Consider the following 9,075-nt stretch of genomic DNA (forward strand, 5'->3'; position numbering starts at 1 on the left):
GGTTGCCAAATAAACAGCAACTCCTATGGCTGTTGTATACTGCTGTTGTATACTGCTGTTGTATATGGCTGTTGTATATGGCTGTTGTATATGGCTGTTGTATATTTTAAAATTATAAAACACTTTCACACGCACCTTCTATGTGCCTCAGATGCAGTGTTATGAGCTGGGCTGGACTGTGTTATCATTTTAAATGTTTAACTTGCAGTAAACCGCAAGTCAGGTTTTCCCATCCTTGACCTTGAACATGGTTCTTTCTACTCTGTTTTTTTTTTCCTTTTAGGTGGATCCAATGGGGGCGAGACTAGGAGCCCGGGGGAGAGGAGTGGACAAAGGGGAGGGAGGTGAGCAGACACCAGAGAAGTTCTTAACTTTGTCACGACCGTCTCTGATACCGTGTTGCCGTGTGTCCGCTGTCTGACAGCAACCTGTAAATGCCATCGCTATTTGTAAGTTGGAGATCTATGAAAGCAGTGTGCTCCTCAGGCCCCAGAGAGTTTCTCCTTTAGCCACAGACCCAAAGGACTATTTTTATTGGCACACTTGATGAGCTATTAGAATAATTTCATCTCACTGTTGACATCTATGGCAGTGCCTGACTCACAGGAGGCACTGAATGAACGTTTGTTGAATGCTCACTCAGTAGACATTGGGATTTTATTTTCACTGAAACGTTTCTGACCACTCAAGGGAAGTGTTGAGTGAGGAAGCCATTTCAGGGTTAGTCACCATGAAGGGCAGCGAGGTTAGTGCAGCTGGGTCTACCTTTGTATTTCACTCATCCTGTAAGGGTTGGCTTTGCCTATTGTTCTAGGTCGCATTTCTTTCACCATGGATTCCTCCAACGTGAGTACAAAATTGGAATGACAGTATGGGAAGGTCTAGTAACATCTGTCCCAAAGGAAGCACGGTGACTGCCAAACCATTGTTTGGAAGGATCAAGGGAGTGGCTCAAGGTCAGAGTGGAAGAGGTGTGTGTCGCTTTCCATCTGGGATGGGCCAGACGGGCAGTGGGGGGCTGCTCTCACAGATGGGTTACTCAGCGGGTGTATTAGCTTCCTAGAGAAGCTGTAAAAAATTACCACAAACTGGGTGGCTTGAAATGACCGAAATTTATTTTCTCACATTTCCAGAGGTCACAAGTCTGAAATCAAGGCATCTGCAGGTGAATCTCACTCTGGAGGCCCTTGGGGAGCCTTCTGGCTTCCTCCAGCTTCTGGTGGTCCCGAGCATTCCTTGGCTTGTGGCCGCATCACTCTGATCTCGGCCGCCATCTTCCTATGGCCTCTCCCCTGTGCTTCACCTCTTCTGTCTATGTCTCCTCTTCTTATAAGAACACTTGTGGGCTTCCCTGGTGGTTTATTGGTTAAGAATCCGCCTGCCAATGCAGGGGCCATGGGATCGAGCCCTGGTCTGGGAAGATCCCACATGCTTCGGAGCAACTAAGCCTGTGTGCCACACCTACAGAGCCTGTGCTCTAGAGCTCACGAGCCACAATTACTGAGACCACTAGCCACAACTACTGAAGCCCGCACGCCTAGAGCCCATGCTTCACAACAAGAGACGCCATCGCAATGAGAAGCCCGCGCACTGCAACGAAGAGTAGCCCCCGCTCGCTGCAACTAGAGAAAGCTCGTGTGCAGCAACGAAGACACAATGCAGCCAAAAATAAAATAAATAAATTTATTAAAAAAAAAAAGAACACTTGTTGTTGGATTGAGGACCCACCTGCTTAATCCGGGATGAGCTCATCTTGAGATAGAGCCTTAACTTAATTACATCTGCAAAGACCCTTTTTCCAGGTAAGGTCACCTTCACAGGGACTGAGGGTCAGGACTTGGGCATATCTTTACTGGGGGCCACAGTTCAACCCATTACAGGTGAGGTTGGCTCCACTTACTTTCTGAAAATGATACTGATAAAATGATGTGTGGAGAAATTCCCAATCAACGTCAAGAATTCCTTATTTTTTGTTTAAAAGAGGAAAATGTTGAATTTAATTTTGTGTGCCTAGCAATTATTTTTCACTTCAGAGACGGTGCCTATTATGAAATCTTTCCATTTTTGACATCTTCACCAGAACTATTTTGGACTCTGGGTCACTAGAAGGATTTTTCTCAGAAGCCAATTTCATATTTTTAAATTCTTTTTCTTCTGCATGTTAGAACATCTCTTCCAACTTCTGATATATCACTTTGTACTTTAAAAAAATGCTGACTTTGAAATTCACTGTTGTATTTTTATTAGAAATAACTAGCTCCAAAAATGTTTTCATGAAATGTAGCTGACATCTCTATCATTTTGAAAATAAATAATAAATGAATTTTCTTCCAGTATTTTCATATTGGAAAAAGATCAGAAGGTCATTTGAAGGAAAATAGATGGGTAGAGACAAAGCACCATTGTAAAGTTACTGGCCGTTTAAATCCAATTAATTTAGACCTTCTTTCTATGAGTATCACACTTGTAAGATAGACAAGAAGTAATTCCTAGTCAAGGCTGGATATTTAAATATCCAAAAAAATAATTCATTTTTACTTTTATTTTTTCTAGGGGACAAAATTCTGCTCTCTAGAAAAATGGAAGTTCTTTTATTATGACCCCATTTGTCAGAACATTGTTTGCAACTCCGAAATTTAGAAACATCCTAAATATCTATCCACAGGAAAAACATAAGTACATGGTGGTATAGTCATAATCTTACCCTCTCCACCAGCTACATAGATGCGTTAGGGTATCAGCAAGGATAAATCTCACAAAAATAATGTGGATGGAGAAAGAAAGTTGCAGAGAAGGAGTCTATGCAAATAAAAGTTAAAAACATTTACAACGATGCTATATCTTGATTATGGTTATGTACATATAAAATAAGAATAGTAGAAAAATATACATGTTTCCCAGTGAAATGCACCCAACATGGGAGAATGATCCCTCTGGGAAGAGAAGAAGGAAGAAACTGATGTCAGGAGGGTACCCAAGGGATGATGTGTGCGAGTCTTTATTTCTCAAAAAAAAGTTATGTAGTAAATATGAGACAATGTTAGGGCTTGCTGGAGCTGAGTGGTAGGTATACAGGGTTTTGTTATTACTCTCTGTATTTTTCTGTATGTTTAAAATATTTCATAATTTAAAGAAATAAGGGCTTTCCTGGTAGCGCAGTGGTTGAGAGTCCGCCTGCCACTGCAGGGGACATGCCTGGGTTCGTGCCCCGGTCCGGGAAGATCCCACATGCCGCGGAGCAGCTGGGCCCCGTGAGCCATGGCCACTGAGCCTGTGCGTCCGGAGCCTGTGCTCCGCAACAGGAGAGGCCACAACAGTGAGAGGCCCGCGTACCGCAAAAAATAATAATAATAATAAAATAAGTTCCCAATTTTCCACTGGCTGAAGAAACTGTGTTTTCAAAATGAGCTACTGTTGAGCTGATAGGGAGACACTGCTTTTAAAAGATGACATGTGGACTAAACAAAGGAGGGCCGGAGACACCAGCTCCCTGCTGATGCTTCAGGCATATTGTAACCCTGTAATTTTAGGCAACTGTTTGAACCTCAGTTTTTCCATCTATAAAATGGGAATAATCTCTGTCTTGCCTACTTCACAGGGATGTTGGGAGAGTAAATGAGGCTCTGATAATAGAAGTAAGAAGTGGTCTTTGGAACAACTGCCGCTAACGATTGATCAGCATCTGTGTTTTCAGACAGGCCCTAAACACTCATTATATCCTTTAAGGCTGATAACAACTCTAGGAGGTAGGTATTATTTTCCACATAAAAAATAGTAAAGCTCAGAAACGTATGGTTTTCCCATACTCTTCCTTCCAGAACCAACCCTTGCCAACAAGGAACAGGCAATGGCTTGGGGGTGGGGGCACCTACAGTGGTCGGTGACCCATGTGGCCTGGCACAGGACGTTCTGACCAACCAGGACAACGGTGAATAGCCAGGCTAAGCAGATTCCCTTGGACATCAGCGGTCTTGGAAGTAGAGAGTGAATGAGTCCATGAGTGGCAGAAACCAAAGCTGAGAGAACACACAGAGAGAAGATGCTGAAGGAGGGGGTGGGTGTGTTTGGGGGGACAGCACTGGCCCATGTGTCGTTTGAGTTGTGAGTTAGTGGAAGTTGTAAACAAGCAGAAGCCAGGAAGCAGAGAATAGATGCTCAGAGCAGAAAATGAGTTTGTTGGTTGGTAGTGGCAGGGAAAATGAGGGGTTGAATCCCCCTAACAGTGGACATCAAAAAACACCCATGTGGTTGTACCAGTCAAGGCCCCAGCAGGAAACATATGTCACCCTCAAAAGAAGGACGGAGAAGAGTTGGATAAAGGGGTAATTTACCAAGGGCAACATAGTTAAGGAAACACACAAGGGGCATTAAGACACCCGGGGCTAGCAACCATGGGAGGCCCTTTACACTCACAGTCCTGAATAGGCAAGAGCAGGGATTGGTTACCGGAACCTGGCCGGAACTGTAGCTCCATCCAACAGGAGCTGTGGCTTTTGATAGAGAAACGCAACCACCAGAAACCCATTAGTCTGGCAGGGAAGGAGCCAGAAGGATAAATACCCCAACCTGTCTCTTCTATTGCCCCCAAATCACCTCCCAGTGCCTCTAATTGGCCAAAGCCAACCAAAACCCAGAGGACAAGGGAATTTGGTCCCTTCAGGTCAGTCTCCCTGGTCACAGAGCCAGGTGAGAATAGACTCAGAGGGACAAATGAAAACTGTCCAGCGCAGTGATGGAGGTGTCAAGATAATCCAGAAGCCAGCACTGTTGAGAACACTCTCACTTCCCTGTGGTCGAGCTTTGTCACTGCTTGGGGGTTGCCATGGGATTTGTCGCCCTTGTTTTCACAAGTAGCCACAGAATACATAGCATTGAGTGGGGACACCTGGGTACGTCTCTGTTCCTTGCAATCGAAAGAGCCTGAAGACATAAAAATGTTAAGTCATTTCCTCCATAGTGGAAGTGGCAGAGCCTGGAACCAAAGCCACAGTCATCTGGATCTAGAACCATGCTCTTTCCACTCTACCACCCTAGCTGTACAAATGATATAGGTCCCATGATAAAGTGTAGAAGCCCTGAATATCGAATTATTTTGTGGGAAGCCGTTGGAACGGTTTTAGAATGTGGTGGTTCAATGTGCAAAATGATGTATTGGGAAGATACCACTCATGGAATATAGATCAGATTGCATCAGGGAGATGTTTAACTTTGTAGGAATGATAAGGTTCTGCTCGAGGATCTGAACCAGAAGGGTGGTGGTATATACGTAAAGGGTGAAAGAATTGCTCACTTGCTATGTCCTAGGCACTGCTCCAGGGGCTGAAGATGTAGCAGGGAACCCAACAGACTCCTGCCCTCCTGGAGCTTCTGCTCGTTGAAGCCGTGAGAGTAGATGAGCTCTCCGAGGGAGGAGTGAAAAGTGAGCCTTAGGTATGCCTGCGAGGAAAAGGGTGAAACAAAAACAAGAAAAAGAGCCGGTGGAGCAGCAAGCAGAGGGGCCAGGAGGGACAACTGGTTTGATAGCATGGCAGGCAAACCAAGAGAAAGAAGGGGGTCCACAGGGCTGACCACGGCTGCTCATTGCCAAGGACAAGACCAAGAAGAGGCCACTGACATTGACAAATGGGGGATCATTTGGAAGCTGGGTCAGAGCCAGTCAATGGGGTGGGTGGAAACTAGATCGTGGGAGGTCATCATAATTGTTGGGACTTACAACAGAAGTGCCCTGTAGGGAGGAGAGTTGGATGTCTTCATCGCAGTGGTAAGTTGATGTGGGTATCATTCTCTAAGGATCTGGTCCTCAGATTCATAATTCTGAAATCCTAAGTGCATAAGAATCGAGGTGGTTCTGGGGCTTAACTCATACCAATCAAACTTATAAAAACTGATTTATAACCCCACATGCCAGGTTGGTCATTTTCAACGAGTGAGATTCTTTTCCAGTGTTGGGAATGTTTGTGTCCCTTATCAAGGGCACCCCCATCCCAGCATTAAGCTACTTGGAGAGCTGAACTATTAATCAGAGGCTGTTAGATGGTATAAATGAGAACAAAAGGAAATAGCTCACCCAGAGGTGTACGTCATCCAAGCGATGGTGGAAGACTCCTCTGGTGATCTCTCTGCCTATTCCTGTCCTCTTAATCTTGGAGTCCACCAATGCTCTCATCTTGGACTTGTCTTTTTCTATTTATGCTCTTGGTGATCTCATCAGTATCATTGTCATTAAGTACTGACAGCTCCCAAATTATGTCTCCAGCCACATCTCTCGCTTAAGCTCCGCTCGTACACCGAGGTGCCTGCTTGAGATACCTCCACTTGGATCTCTAAACAGGCGTCTCAAATTCTACATGCTCAACACAGAACTGCTCTTCTCTCCCAAACCTTCAGCATCCACAGCCTTCCCTGGTGAGGTGATGGCAGCTCCAGTTTCCAATTGCTCGGGTCAAAATCCTTGGAGTCGTCTGACTTGTCTGTTTTTCTCAGATCCCATGTCCAGTCCATCAGATAATTCTGCTGACTTTCTTCAAAATATAACCAGAACCAGACCACCTCATGACACCTCCACTGCTACCATCTTGGTTTGAGCCACCATCATCTCTTGCTTGGATGATCACACTGGCTTTTTATCTGGCCAGTTCCCAACCGCAAGCAAGAGTGATTGTTTTGAAATATAATTCAGATGATGCCACTCCTCTGCTCGGAAACTTCCAAAGGCTCCCATTTAGATGGACCCCCCACCTCTCTGGCCTCATCTCCTACCATTCTCCCCACCCTCACTCTTCTCCAGCCTCCTGAGCTTCCCTGCATTCCCTACCACATGCCAAACATGCTCCTTGGGCCTTTGATGTTCCCTTTGCCTGGAATGTTCCCCCCAGACGCCCTCCCCTCTTTGAGAGCTTTGCTCAAATCTCAGAGATGCCTTCCCTCCCAGCCCGATGCAATGCTGCGGTCCCTCCGCCCTGCATCTCCTCTTCCCTTCCCCTTCTGGTTTTCTCCATTGCTTCTGCCACCCTCTCATTTTCCACGTGCTCTTTGATTTACCTATTTATTTTGGGTATAGTCTGTCTACCACACTAGAGTGAAAGCTCCACGCAGGCAGGGATTTTTGTCGATTTTGCTCACTATGTATCCCCAGTACCCAGAACAGGGACTGACAATAAATGTTTGTTGAATGAATGAATGAACAAACAGATTCTTCCTGGCTCACGAGGGTATATCTCTGCAGCAGCCCCAAACACCTTGTCAGCCTGTGAGTGTCTTTTGTCCCCGGGTCTTGCTGGACAAGATCCGCAGGCTCAGCCTCCTGCCCAGGTGCTGTGTGGAAGGCGGGACGGGGAGTAGAAGGAAGGCTCGAGCTTTCCCTTCGCTCAGAACATTCTTTGCCTTCCTGAGGTTACCCACAGGGTGCTGTTAAGTGGTTTAGGCTGTTCAAGCACTTACTTCAGGTAACCTCTCTGGTAGCACCCAGAGGCTCCCCGTCACTTCAGAAACATCCCTCTTGTGACTGGTACGGGATCGTTTTCTCAAACATGAGCATCCGTGGGGAGTTCGAGGCAGTGGAAAGAAGCGGGTAGGAAAGAAAACATGGGAGGAGCAAGGTCTCGGGAAAATGCACGGGACTCTGTGTTGCGGCCCCGAGCCCTTGGATGCAGAAAGAGAACCCTGGGTGCTTTGCGTCCGTGTCTGATAAAATGACCCCTGAGAGAGAGTGAAAAGTGCCGAGGATTAATGTTCGGTGAATCCGGGCTGGGACTTTGCCTGCCCCAGGCGGATCCGTGTGTGCTGGGCCCCTGGGCCAAAATCTCACACTCTTCACACCAGCAGGACAGTCTTTATTATTCTACTCCAAGATTTCACATTTACTCTGCATTACTGTCCATGAGCTGTGGTTAGATACTGTGTATTTATTGAATGAAAAGCCCCAGGATCTACTGCACATGCTAACTTGGCTTTAAGCTTCAGGAGGAGCAAAGAGAAATGCAGTCTTTCAGGGAACGCCAAGTTCTCTGACGCTCACGGGCGGATAACTGTTGCTCCGAGTGTATGTGCTAATATCCAGCTGTATCTCAGGGAAATTCTTCTCCTACTTCCACTGGACTTTAAATTAGCAAACAAAGTTTAAATTAGCAGACAATGTCAGGATATGCATTATGCCCCATGAAAGCATTTAGCACGAGCAGCCCTGAACACTAAGTCAATATGAATTAAAATAAAGATGGAGAGAGTAAGGGATTAAGTTGCTTGTTCTTTCCGTGCTCATTAAAGGCAGCACATGAAGCAGAACTAAGTCCTGGTTTTTGATTAGTTCTCCCAGGTTGAAAGAAAAAACAATAGGCATTAAAAAGAGGCTTTAACATGGCATAAACAGTTAACTTCGGCACTGCCTTGTCCCCAGGCATTTCTTTTTTTCTTTTTCTTTTTTTTTTTTTTTTTTGCAGTACGCGGGCCTCTCCCGTTGCGGAGCACAGGCTCCGGACGCGCAGGCTCAGCGGCCATGGCTCACGGGCCCAGCCGCTCCGCGGCATGTGGGATCCTCCCGGACCAGGGCACAAACTCGTGTCCCCTGCATCGGCAGGCGGACTCTCAACCACTGCACCACCAGGGAAGCCCCCGCCCCCCAGGCATTTCTGATGGAAGAGAGGATGGAGGTTTTTCCTTAAAGTTCCAGTGCCCTTGGCAGCCCCATTAGTTCCTAGTCATCTCCTGCGGGCAGTGTGTAAGGGAATATAAATTTACACTTGATGTAGCCAAGGGCCCAGTTCCTTTGAGGGTCTGGGGGACGAGGTGGATATGGTTAGTTTTCTGCTAGAAAAAGGGATGCTTTCAAGTCCTCTCATGGAAGTTTCCATGAAGAAACTGTAGTCCAAATAATTCGACTCCTCTGAGGTACTACAGCTGTAAAGCATCCGAATTCTGCTCTTTTTCATTGTGTCACCACTTAGAAACAGGCACCCGGGATTCCTGACATCTGGCAAATTCAACAACCCTGACTTAACAGAAACTGAGTATTTATTATGAGGAAGGCATGATGTGAGCGGCTCTCTTGCTTTTAGCATCCAACCTTTATGAGTGGGG

This window comes from Grampus griseus, assembly GCF_964374135.1.
Source record: "Grampus griseus genome assembly, chromosome: 1".
In the NCBI taxonomy this organism is placed as follows: domain Eukaryota; kingdom Metazoa; phylum Chordata; class Mammalia; order Artiodactyla; family Delphinidae; genus Grampus; species Grampus griseus.